Source organism: Hoplias malabaricus, chromosome 10 (genome assembly GCF_029633855.1).
Source record: "Hoplias malabaricus isolate fHopMal1 chromosome 10, fHopMal1.hap1, whole genome shotgun sequence".
Taxonomy (NCBI): domain Eukaryota; kingdom Metazoa; phylum Chordata; class Actinopteri; order Characiformes; family Erythrinidae; genus Hoplias; species Hoplias malabaricus.
In genome coordinates, this window is record NC_089809.1 from 28,674,538 (window position 1) to 28,688,667 (window position 14,130).

Consider the following 14,130-nt stretch of genomic DNA (forward strand, 5'->3'; position numbering starts at 1 on the left):
TTTTTTATTTTGCCGTTTACCAAAACATTTTTGGTATTGGATTTAATATATTTATAAACATTCACAAGACTAAACAATTAGTAATCTGAGATTGAAATGTACCTGATTACATGCAGTGTCTCTATGAGCATAAATAACAGCTGTGGTTTTAATTGGCATTTACAAGTTTATAGATTTAGGCAACTTCAATATTCAGACACACACAAATCAACGAACTGCACACAGAACCACACAGAGCCTCCTCCAGCTGGAATGACTCCTCATTGAAGACCTTCTGAGGGCTTTGATAAGCATAATGCCTAGCATCATTCATATACAGGCAGAAACCTGTAGATAACACACTTCCAGCCATGAACAGTACAATTTTTGTGTCTTTGTCCATGGTAACCAGGCGACTTTGTGAGCAGACCTGAGCCATGTGACCCATCAAACCTATATATATACATGGCTCAGGTCTGTTCACAAAGTTTCTTGAAGGACATATGTGATTCATTTCTGTCAGGGAGTAAAACAGGAGGACAGAGTCTGAACCATCAACATGACTGTGGCCTAGAATGACCCCTAAAGGTATATTCAAAGCTACTGCACTGGGACTCTCTCTCTCTCTCTCTCTCTCTCTCTCTCTCTCTCTCTCTCTCTCTCTCTCACACACACACACACACGTGTCATCTCTCCCTCTGTGGCATCTCTGGGCGTACACTGGCTGGTAGACACTCTGTGTGAATAATTCAGAAGGCCTGCAAAGTGATCTAGTGTTTAAGCAGAAAGCCTTGCCAGATTAATTAGAGGACAAGACCTCCCTCTGTCAGCTTCCACTAACTGAGGCAGAGCTGCACAATTCCTCCCCCCACCTCCTGTTTTTCTCCTGTGTTCATATCCAGTGAAGCACTTTGAGATATTATTTGCCCAAAATGATAAGGAGGATGAGACGGAACCTTTGATCCAGCTCTCTGGATGTGAATATCTTTTTTCCCAGCCTTGAAGTTCCAAAGCCTATATCAATCTGGTGTCATTGTAGTTTGTTTATTCACATCTGAACTGATGTGGGAAATAGTGACACTTTGATATTAAAATGCATGTGACTGCCAACCAGGGAAGAACAGGAAGAGTGTATTAGTATTCCGTCTTGTGTCGTGTTTCATTTGCAGATAAGTTTACAGATGCATACATCTCAAAATGGATGATTGCAAAAACAGAGTTATGAATAAAAAAAAAAAAAAAAAACAAGACCCAGATCCAGTGAAAGCACTCTTTGAGAGGAACGTCTCTGTCTAATTAGGAGCCTGACTGCTCTCCTTTCCTGAGATTGATTTTGTTGGTGATTTTCTTGGTGCCACCAAAGATCAACAGGCAGCTTCATTCCGCGCTTGTGTTCTATTTTTCTGCTTCTACGGAAACCACACTAATCATCTTCCGCAGATACTAATCTCTCCTCTCTCCTTGGAGAGGTCGCATCTGTTGCCATTCAACCTTTCTCCTGCTTCTTCTTCCCTCCTGTTTTTCTTAAAGCGTACCTGAAGCGTTTTTCAAACTAATCTTTGTGTGCTGTGTCTGTAGCAAGGACAATAACTTGGTATCTTTCTTTGCGCTTACTGTAAAAAACAGAGGGAAAACACACATAATAAACAAACGCTGACAGGAACTTCATTTGAAAAAGAACAAACATCATTGTGTGTTTTGTCTGAAGTCATCCCGTCTGTTTTGGATTCACCATTGTCATATATATATATATATATATATATAATGTTTATATAGAAAATCACTACATATTTTATTGTTGCTTGCCGTGAAATCTGCCACAGAATCGTCCCCATACATTTTACTAATCTGTGCATTTTTACCATTTGAAACAAAAACAGCAAATCAAGCCAGCTTTCAAAATCTAATAGAGGGAGTCGTAGTAAATAGAACAACTATAATATTCATTTTAACCACGTGATTATTCTCTGCACAGATGGTACATACACACATACTTTTTTAGATGTATTTTGCATGAATGCTAATTTTTAGGGAGATATTTCAACAGTGCTAACATATATTGCACTCGTGCTAATGTCAGGCTTGTTGTGTTGCCAAGCCCCCCATACTATGTTCCCATCTCATATTTAGAGCTACTGTGAGTACAGAGGTTTCATGCTCAAACTTGAAGGCTTTGATGCAAGAAAAATACACATTTGCAGCCACACAGTTGGGCACTCAGTGAACCTCACAGAGCATAGGGTTGAAGTCCATGAAACTGAGGCCTCGAGATTAAGACTGTGAATTCTCTTATGAAGTGTAAATGTGTCCATTCAAGCCAAGCTTATGTATCAACAGAAGTGTTCAGACACTTATACACATTGTACACATAAACACATGCACTGGGAGAGCCTTGTGGTGTTCAGTGATTATTTGTAGCTGGTGGTATGTAGAGCAGGTGGAGGTTTTTGGGCGTTGAGGTTGGCTGCTCAGTAAAGCAGGCGCAGGAGGCCTGGGCAGATGGCGCTGGATGTTCCTGTGCTGAATGACAGCTACCACAGCTGGACAAACACACGTCTTATCGGTGTGTGTGTGCGTATGTGTGTGTCATGGAAATGCTCAGCCGTTCCAGCCTGGGACAGAGCAGCCAACCTTAGCTGCAGATATTGCCATGCACTGGACGCATGGATGAATTTTACCCTTCCCTTTTTCTCTTCTATTTTATCAGTTTTTCCTCTCAACCTGTTACAGAGAAACGGTTCAGGGCTAAACCATCTGTTTCGGCTGGCTTTATCTGCACAAGATACGTGGAGCCTTTTATCATCTCCGGCTTTCACCGCAAAGGTTTAAAGCTGCCAGTTTCCAAGGGAAGGATGTGCTGTGGATTTAGAGGGTGTTTCTGGCAAAAGTCTTGTATGAACATACAATTGTTTCCAGATGCTTTTAACTGTCACTAAAGCAGCAATTTAGATGTTTAGAGAGAGAGTGCTGAATAAATGGCCGGCTTTAAACATATCTCTGTTCTTCACTTTTTGTTCATTCCAAGGATCTGCAACAAATCCAGTACAAAAGAGATATAAACAAAGGATTAATATCATGTGTTTACTTATCACTGGCATGCAAAGTGAAAAGGAAGGGTCTTTGAAAGTGTGTTGATGCAGTATACACTACACTCCAGTTTGCCACAACATTAAACCCATGTGAAGTGATTAGCACTGATCACGTTGCACGATACCCCTGCAATTAAACCTTTATAGCAATGCAGCAATTTACAGTAAAGTCTACAAACAATCGAGGCTTTTACTGCAGCAGAGGGGAACAAACGCCATATTAGTACCCTTCATATCAAAAGAAATGTTGTATCAGCAGGTGGCCACTACCCTTTGGGCATGTAGTGTATATTTCTCCTTGATTTATCCAAACATGTTTTATATCTCTATAACAAAGGCCTGGCATTCACATATTTTGAAAATGTTACCAATCCTAAAGCAAGCTCACTGCTCTTAATGTAGAGTTAGATGGTCTGCTTTTGGGGAGCTTTGATATCAAGCCCTGTGATCAGTCTTATGCCTTAAGTCTTGAGAGAACCCAATCTTCCTCACACTTTGAATGCTACAGTTTAGAATGTTACGTGAGCCAGCTCCACTCGTTCTGTATCCTGGTTTTCTAAACTAGTTCGATTCAGTACCGGATGAGGAAGGATTAGTCTGTGTTAGACATATGTTTTGTGAAATGCACGCAATATACAAAACAGTTCAGGATGACACACTGGAGCTTTATCATTTTACTGCTGTCTTGTTGAATCTGGAATACAAATGCAACATGAAGCCTTACTTCCCCGTACTGTAATAGTCCTAACTAATTTTATTGTATAGATTAAATTTACATTTTTATTGCATGCCCTGGACTGTCTATGTTTGTTTATATTGTAAACAATATTGAGCCTTTCATCTGATAAGAGTTTAACACAGAGTATAAACAAACGGTCTTGCTCTCTCTCTCTCCGACAGCACAACAGAACTGTCCCAAAATGTTTGGAACTTAACCATTGATGTTGGCATTAACAGGGCCTTACAATTCCAGGGTCCTCTGTTCTCAGTGTCCTTTAACTGTGAATTACCTCTGGAGGACTGTATTCCAAGGGCCCAGTGTTCTCAGGGACCTTTGTTTGGTTCTATGTCCTAATTTTTGTGCTAAGTAATAGTCAGGGTGGACGTTGTAGGAAACACCAATCATTGTGGGGTGAAGTCAACTCTATTAATCTATATTTGTATAAAATTCATTATTCATTATTGCTCCAAGGAGTCAGATGAGATAATACTAACTTAATGAGGTATTAAAAGGCCTTACCAATAGAATTTTACTTTCTAGAGCAGCTGCATTTGGGCATAAGTTCACCATACTCAATGCCAAGAATCTTCTTGGAGTGTATAAAGCCCTCTGTCTTTGTGAAGTGGTGCAGTAAAACTGCATTATTTAGATCGGTGATTCTCAGCCCTGGTACTGGAGGCAACCTGCCCTACGCTTTTATTGTTTTCCCATTTCCCAAAACACCTGATTCAACTAATCAGTTAATTAACAGGGCTTTCAGAGTTGCAGTGTGCCTCCAGGACCAGGGCTGAGAAACATCATCTAGGACAATAAGGTACTGGAGCTGGAATGTTGTTTTTTGACCCATAACAAAGCATCAAAATTAGCACCTGACCTGACTAATGTTTATTTGCAAAAGTATTAAAACGGTACAGAAATGTTCTAATATCTAGTTCAAAACCCTTCCTAGAACAAACACTCATAATTTCAGGGGGAAAATTTGGTGGGACAGGCAGTCATCTACAAATGTTTGGACACTGAGTTTTTGCAACACTATTCAAAATAAAGGTGCTATAAAGAGTTATTTGAGCAATGCCATAGAAAACCCCCTTTTGTTTCCATCAATAACCATGTTTATTTGAGAGATGTGTGAGTGTAAAAACCTTTTAAAGATTTAAAAAACCCTTCACTTCCATGGCATTGCTCAAAGAACCTTTTGTAGCACCTTAATTTTTAAGAGTGAATAGTGTCCAAAGATCTGTTTTAAATTTGTAAATATATCATTGCCCGGTCCAGGGTGTGTTCCTGCCTTTGCACCCAGTGATTCCTGGTGGACTCTGGGTCACTGAGACCCTGAACTGGATCAAGCTGTTACAGAAGATTAATGAAAGAATTAATTAAATATTTCAGTAGGGTGTGGTATGACAGTTTTTATTTATGAGGATGATATGGTATGAGCAAGAAACATGAGTCCCAGGATACAATGGTTTTCTAAAATAATTACCTTAAAATGGAAAGTGGGCTCTGTAAATTCAGGACCTGGAGAACAGAAATTCCCTGGAAAAATAGGCCTGCTTCCTAGAAATGTCAAATGAGCAAATGAAGCGCTCTTTAGAGTGATGTGGTTTGACTGAAATTGACATCCACTTGTGATGTAGGCTAACGAAGGGCTGGTTGATTTCTCCAGCTGAATGCAGAACAGTTTGACTGTTAAAATATTACTGTTTTTTTTTTCCTTGTACATGTTCTGCAATCATTAACTGATCAAGGCCTTGAGATAAGCTCTGTGGTGTTTTTCTTGGAAACTGGTGGTGATGAATAAGAAGCAAAATGAGTTTGGTCAGTGTTGCTGCTGAAGTCATAAGGAAAAGGTCATGATTGTTGTTTGTGCTGCTGCTGGCACTTACAGATCTCTCGAGGTGGCCTGGGCACCGCTGTGCCAGTCAAAAGTTAAGAGCTAATTAGGAAAGTTCTGAGCATGAGCAATGAAGCAACTATCCATCGCGACCTTTCCCTTGCAGATCAGCAGCCGATCCCACTGCGCCACAAAGATCAGTTCACAGGTAAACAGTCAAACATTTACACAGTTAAAGCATCCAAGACAGAGCTGACAAGGCATCGAGCAGAGATGATGATCATCAATGAATAATGTCAAGTGTTTACCAGATACTGTCATACCAGTATAGTATCTGAGGCTCATATAATAATACACAATGCTCTTTTAGTAGTATCTGGTGCTCACTTGATATTTGATTGCATATTTTTGCTCACCTGATTGTATCTGGTGCCCCATTATAGTATCTGATGCTCACCTGGTAGTATTTGGTGCTCACTTGACATTAGCTAGTGCTTTCTTGATTGCATATTTTGCTCATTTGATAGTGCCTGGTGCTCACTTGAAAAGCAACTGGTGCTGAGTTGATTGTAGCTAGTGACTGTACTTTGTTCATTCATTCATAATCTTTAACCCTTATCCAGTTCAGGGTCGCGGTGGGTCCAGAGCCTACCTGGAATCATTGGGCACAAGGTGGGAACACAACCTGGCGGGGGTGTCAGTCCTTCACAGGGCAACACACACATTCACTCACACCTACGGGCACTTTTGAGTCGCCAATCCACCTACCCACATGTGTTTTTGGACTGTGGGAGGAAACCCATGGGGAGAACACACCAACACTCCTCACACACAGTCACCCGGAGCAGGACTCAAACCCACAACCTCCATGGAGCTGTGTGAGCTGTGTGACTGTGTGACTGCGGCACTACCTGCTGCGCCACCGTGCCACGACTGTACCTTGTGTTCACTTAATTGTATCTAGTGCTCACCTAGTACTCACACATTTCAGAGGCTCTGTAATCACTGTTGTTTGTCTGTTTTTATTTTTGATTATGTATATTTAAATGGGCCCTGTTCCTTTCCTGCATAAACCTGTTAGAAATGTGCAGTCATTTTGAATTCGGAAGTGCACAACATGTACAGTGAGTGCATGGTCCACAGTACTTCTCCTTCACTAGGAGCTCCTCTCTGAGTTTAAATACTGAGTTTCTCGTTCACACTGATGAATTTGATTGTGTTGGCTGCTCAGGCACATTATTTTTCCAGCATGTGTCTCTGTTGTTATTTCTTTTGATTTCTCAACTACAGCAAATCATCTGGCCTCTGCACACAACGGTAAACGTAGTCATTACATTCCCAGACATTTTGTACCTTCTAATATTACAGGTCTCTTATGATTTTCTAGCGTGTGACTGCTGCAGGTGTGAGGTTGGATTTTGTTGGTGTGGTTCTTCTCCAACATCAGACCCGTGGCTTTACATGTTTATATTTCTGTGTTTGTGTTAGAATGATGATGCACCACATTGCTTTCCTCAAAACACGCAACACGTTTCATAACAGTAAATAACATAATGGACATGAATAGTAGGCAGTGGGCTGTGTGTGAGTAGTTAGATCTTTGGCGGCTGTTCTGCTGTTAGGATTGCAATTTTTTTTAACCCTGAGTTATTGAATGTAGAGTAGGATGAAGAACACATAACTAAACTGAGCTAGAGCTGTGAAATTATAGGGGATTTTTCACTGTCCACACCTTCAGCTCCAATATCCATACAGGAGTATTTTGTATACAGAGTGTATTCCAGCTGTTACACTTCCTGCTTTATTAGCCCCTTATTAACTTGTTTTTAAAGGGCACTATATGGTAACAACGTATACCGTGGTATTTAAAAATGTGGACGGTGTCTCAAAATAAGCGTTAAGTTTCTGTTCCGTGTCTGTGTCAAGTTCAATGCCATAAAGTTCATATGTGTATTTAAAAGAACCACAGGGAGGGGGCGCTGTGGGAGCTCACTAACTGGTGATGTCACATTGAAAAAACGCATGCCCACTAGCCACAGCTACTTAGAGTTTAGCGCCTGCTTTGAGTCAAAAGAGGAAGGAAGGAAGATGAAAAATAGACAAAATACCCAGAAGACCATTCACTCAACTTTGTGCTCACAGGCATGAGGCTTTATCCTCTAAACATTTATGTTTTCAGCCTCAGTTCACTGTAAAATCTTCTGTGGTGTGCTAAACCACAAGTGCTTGTTAGCTGGCCAGCTATGCTTCTAAACAGTGTAGAGCCTCTTATTTCACTTAATTTAAAACCTTGCTGTTTCTCTAGCTCCCGTTTCTGAAATTTGCTCTCAGTGAGGTTTTTATTGTCAACATGTGTGTCGATTTGCAATGTTCCCCCACACCCACCATAATACTGTATACAGTGATAATATTTTGAGATGTATGTGGATACAGCCCTATCCCTAACCTCGGCTGTGTCTGATTTTCACTGCAGTGCTGATATTAATCAACAAATTAAATTATACCTAGCCTATGGCTGTCTTGACCATTGAAGGAGACAAACATTACGCAAAGCAACTGATGAAATCCAGTCTGCAATTGTCCAATCACAAAATGAATCTATATGAGATAACGAGAGATAATAGAAAGATAAAGAATGTCTCCAGTCTTGTGGCCATCAGCTCCATCACTATGGTGGGAAAGTCTCTGGTTTGCAGCCAAGTCAAACCCCTTAAGCCAATGAGCAAATCTCTGGTCCCAGCTATCAGCTCCGCCACTAGCTATCAACTCCCTGGCTCAGCTCTGCAGTCAAACCCTGTCACCATGACTGAAAGTCTTGGTCAGGTCTCAGCTGATGACAGAAAACATCCCAAGGCAGTTGAAAAAGTTTAACCCAAAATAAATCACAAACAAATACATAAGATTCCAAAAACAAACACCTGATGTAAAGCAGCAGCTACAAATGTGCCAGTGTTCTTATACTTGTTGACTCTCTCTCTCTCTCTCATACATACACACACAGGGTTTTTATCTTATGCATTCTGGGGACATTACATTGACTGACCTTCTATATATAGACACTTACCCAAACTATACCCACGACTACTACTTGCCTAAGTAAATCTAACCTCAATCTTAACTGTACTTCAACAAAATGTAATGATTAATATTGTAGGCACCATCTTGTGGTTCCCTCAGGCAAGAAAATTCCCCACAGTGTGAGTGTGTAAACAGATTTGGTCCCCAAAATATTAATTAAACTTAGTATACACACAAACACATACATGAACACACACACACACTCACTCCCTCACCTCCTCAATTCTGGAACACAGACAGGTCGAAAAATGACCTTTATATAAAACAAAATAATTATTGGAGGGAAGAGAAATAACACTATATTAACCAGAAGCAAAATGCACACCTTGGACAAGTATTGATTACAATGTTGAGTGCAGCAGGTTTACTGCCTGAGATGTGAAAGGTAGAAATGTTATTTTCAAAAGCTATTAACTAAATAATGAGGAGGAAGTACAAAATGCTGTTGTGCTGTGCTAGAGAAAATGCATAATGCACCTTACATGAAGAATGAAGGTATGGAATATCTGTTTTGCTCTGTGGTTATCCCCTTAGTGGAGCCTTGGATAATAGAACTGTGTGCTATGGAGTGATGGAGCAACGTCCAATACGTTTGGGAGGAAGTGGAGTGATGCTTGTGATCCAGAACTAATCATTCAACATCAGTACCTAACCTGACAAATGCTCTTGTGGCTGAATGCAAATGATACCTCATAGAAGTGTTCCATCATTTAAATGGCTTCTCGAAAAGAAAAGAAAAAAAATAGAAGCTGTTCTGCAGCAAAGGAGAAGAGCTATGTACCCTGAAGAATACCCTGCCCGTGTATTTACTGAGACATTGTGTTGATTATTCTCCATATATCCTCTCAGATTTCAGCAGCCTGGAGCTGAAGGTTGTAGACTGTATTGAGCGCATCTCTGCCCTGGGGCAGGCGTCTGCTGCTGATCTGTTCTCTTTACATCCAACAGCACGCTCCCTGTCTCTTATGGCATGTTCTCTGTTGTTCTGCTTCCGCTAGCTGTCAGAGTGACTGACTTCTGGCAAATTGTCTTGTGCTGAGGGTGAGAGTGACACAACTTAAAGGTGTGTTTGAACCTCTACTAATGACCTTCAGTGTCACTTTTACTTTCAATTAGAAAACCAAACCCTCATCCCTGCATCTGTTTTAACACTGCCTCATGAGATCCACCTCAACAAGGCTGACAAGGGTCTCACTGGTGTCTGTGTGTCTGTGTGACCTCTCCTATCCCCTCTCCCTCCATGTACAAGTGACCTCTCTTTAGACCTGAGTTTAAAACTGGGCAATATACAGACGGAAACACAATGTGACAATCCCTGAAGACATTTTCATTAATCCATAATAATAATAAGGTGGTCATATATTCCGCCCCAACTTGAGCAGGATGTTCTCAATGTATTCTCTCTCTCTCACACTTCTTAGTCTTCTGTTGGCTCAACAGCCTTTCCCATCATTCCTCTCTGGGATCCTCCCCTTTCCTTGGTCAGGTGTTGGACCATCATTCAATGCGGCATTTTCAGCTGTCAGACAAAATGAGAAGATTCAGTATCCCATTATCAATGTCCAGGGATTTCACCTGGAGTTTGCAAACATTCTTCATCCGTTTCACAGTGTTAAGCATTTACACCGATTCGTTGTTTGTACCCACATATTAAAGTCCTCTCTGGAGCTCTGGATATGCTTAATTTAATGAAATTCTACAGAAAGAAACTGGGGACTTTTCAGGTGCTTGTCTCCTGGTTCTTTATTCCTTTCTCAGACCTAAGGTCACTCTATGTTTCATATATTTCAGCAGTAGATAGAAAAGACAGCACTTCTGATCTGCGCTGTGTGTCTCTGCTACTCAGTGAGGCTACCGGCCTCACTCTGATCCGGTCTGATCAGGTGTCTATCTAGAAAGATTCCAGGGATAAACAGACCTCTGTTGTCAACCCATTGAAGATGATGTAGGTTTGTTGACCTGAATAATGGAGATTGATGTAGGATGACTGCAGGCAACTGTGCTGTGCTGATGCTGACCTTTTTATAAGTTCTGACTTTTAATAGGTTGGTGGAGCATCTTAGTGTGCTGTTGTCCAGAATCTCAAATTTTGATCCACTACTCATCCAGACATCATTGATTATGGAGGTCAGGGAGACTGAGGTGATGATGCTCCACAGCGAGGTCAGTCACACACATACACTAGAGGGCAGTTTCTCACAGCCTGACATTGTACCAGTGTATGTTTTATCCATGCAGATGTTGGCCCTCTCCACCTTCAGCTTATGTCCTGCTCACACAGGAATAAACACCAATATTAACCCAAATAACCCACCTGAGCTCCAGAGGGTGCCATTTTAACAGTCTCCTCTTCTGCATTATCTTGAATATAAATATGGTAAGAGAAATCTGAACTTTGAAAGGCCAGAGAAAGAGTTCCTGATTTAACCTGAGCTACATAGAAGAGGTTTTGTAAACACTGTATCATCAGTCCATGTACTCACACTGTCCGCACTGCCAGATGTCCACAGGTTCTGGGTCAGCTTCAGCCTCTGCTGTGTAGATCAGTGTCTTTTTCCCTGCTTTCACACAAATAATCACCATCAGTTTATTATTTTTGTCATAGCTATTAGGAGACGTAGTAGGAGGAAGAGGAGGATGAGTATTAGGACTAGTAGGTGAAGTAGTGAGAGGTGGAGGAGGAGTTCCTGATTTAACCTGAGCTGAATATCAGAAACACAGAGTCTGCACAGCAATGTCCAGGAGCCAAGAGTCTGCTATTCTGCATCAGCATGAATAAATGTCAGCAGCTGTCCAGCAGGGTGTTTATTCCAGTGTGTGTTGCGTTCCTGTACTTGCCCAGAGTCTGCTGACCAACTGATGCTGACCACTGCAGTCTCCATGTCACGTCATCACCTGCTTCAACATTAAAAAAAGACACTAAAATGTCTTTTGCAGAGGCAATGGTCTTCATTTTACCTGAATGTTTAAGACAGTGTCCACTTGTACTTGGATGGCTTCAGCCTCTGCTTCTTCAGCCATTCTTGTCACTGTCTTGTTCCATGCTTTTATACCATTAAAAACCATCAGATTTACATGATTATTAATTGTATGACAGCAATCTTTGTGTAACAGCTCATTTACTCACTGAGTTTTTACTCTTGTCCTGGTCTGTGTCCTTTAGGTCTTCAGTGACTGCCATCTCTGTCTGTTTTCACATGAATAAACACGTTGGTTCTACAGGGTTATTTATTTCTTTGTAACCACATTTATGTCCTGAATCATGTGAAGCTGAGAAGGGCATACCTCAACTCCTCAACACCCAACAATTTGGACATCAGACTCCAGACCAACATCGTATGGTTTTTGAATTCACTGCTGCCTGACTCCTTCAGGTAATTTCCTGTTTCCTCGTGGATAAATACCAACAGTTATCCAGCTGTGTGTGTGTTAGAGTCTCTGTGCAGTTCTTTTCCTATCCTTTTGATAAGTCTTAATAGTGTTTAATGCTGGACATGTTCATACTTCATAATTCACTCCAATACATACAGTCTATTACAGTGTTAGTATTTTCTGATCACTTTGCTATTGAAAATGTGTTGAGTGCAGGACTGATTCCTCCTTAATTTTAATATGACAACCACAACATTTTGCAGGGTGTTAGAGCCTACATCCAAAAAATGTGCAAATGATCTTCTAAGTAATCTGATGTATGGTGGCCCAGAAAGGACCATTCAAAAATGTTCTGTCCCATTCAAAATGACTAGCAGAATTTCTGACATATAGTTTCGCAATAGACACTCATTCATTTAGTCTCAGCTTGTCTGTTTTTTTTAATGGGAATGGTTGGTGATAGTAACTTTCTGTTTGTGACACATTAGTATATGGGAGGGGGAAAACTTTTCAATATGAATGATAACCATGGCGGCCATTTTGAAGTCAGACATTTTGGATCCAACTTTTTGTTTTTTCAATGGGAAGAGGAACATGTGACATCAAACTTATTGGGAATTTCACAAGAAAAACAATGGTGTGCTCGGTTTTAACTTTATTCTTTCATGAGTTATTTACAAGTTTCTGACCACTTATAAAATGTGTTCAAAGTGCTGCCATTCTTCATCAATGGAAACCTCAAGGCCACTGGTTATGCTATATATATATATATATATATATATATATATATATGTTAAATTGCTATATGATGATGTGTTTCCCTCTTTATGCACTGAAGCTGACACGTACCCTGAGTTTTTCCAGCAAGATGGTACACCACCACATTATGGGTGTCAGGTCCGAGCATTCCTAGATGAACAGTTTCCTGGAAAGCGGATTGGTCGTCGTGGGCCAGTTGAATGGCCCCCAAGGTGTCCCTATCTGACCCCCTTAGACTTTTATCTTTGGGGTCATCTGAAGGCAATTGTCTATGTTGTGAAGATACGAGATGTGCAGCACCTGAAACTACGGATACTGGAAGCCTGTGCTAGCATTTCTTCTGTGGTGTTGCTATCAGTGTGTGAAGAGTGGGAGAAGGTTTCATTGACAATCCAGCACAACGGGCAGCACTTTGATTTTATAAGTGGTCAGAAACATGTAAATAACTCATGAAAGAATAAAGTTACATTAAAAGCAAGCACACCATTGTTTTTCTTGTGAAATTCCCAATATGTTTGATGTGTCACATGACCCTCTTCCCATTGAAAAAAACAAAAGTTGGATCCAAAATGGTTGACTTCCATGGTCACCATCCATCTTGAAAAGTCTCCCCACTCCCATATACTAATGTGCCACAAACAGGGAGTTAATATCACCAGCCTAAATATTACCACAGCCTCCTTGGCAACAACATAGGATACTACACAGGAACCACTTATAGTAACAACACTGAAACCATTTAACCATCTGAAATATACCATAGCAAAAAGAATTTAACCACCACTTTGGATTAGTAACCAGTAAGCTAAATACCATATGAATCCTCTAAAACAACCTTAGCAAGCACTTAGGTTCTAAAATCAGGTTATAAAACAGCACAACCTGAACACAAACCTCCTTCAGTGTATAGAACATAGCACAGGCTGTAAAGCCTTATTGACCAGTGCACTATATGCTGTGCCCTCCCTGATGTGAACTGATTAATATTTAATTCTTCAGATTGCTCTAAATGCTTGTCTGTATGAGAGAGAAACTTTGTGAGATGCCTTCAGAGATGCTTGTCAGATGTGTGTGGAAGGAATAATTCATAACCTTGTTTTTGTATTTTTTTCTGCTTTCTTCCTTCTATGAATACTCTTCTAGCCAGTCGAAGGAAAGTGCCATTTATCTGTTTCTCTATCTTTCTATCTGTTTATCCAAAAATGTTTAGACATCTGCTAGACAAGCTCTTGTTCTCTTTGTTACTTATTAGACATGGTTACACATACACGAGGTCAGCAAGGACACAGACATATTTT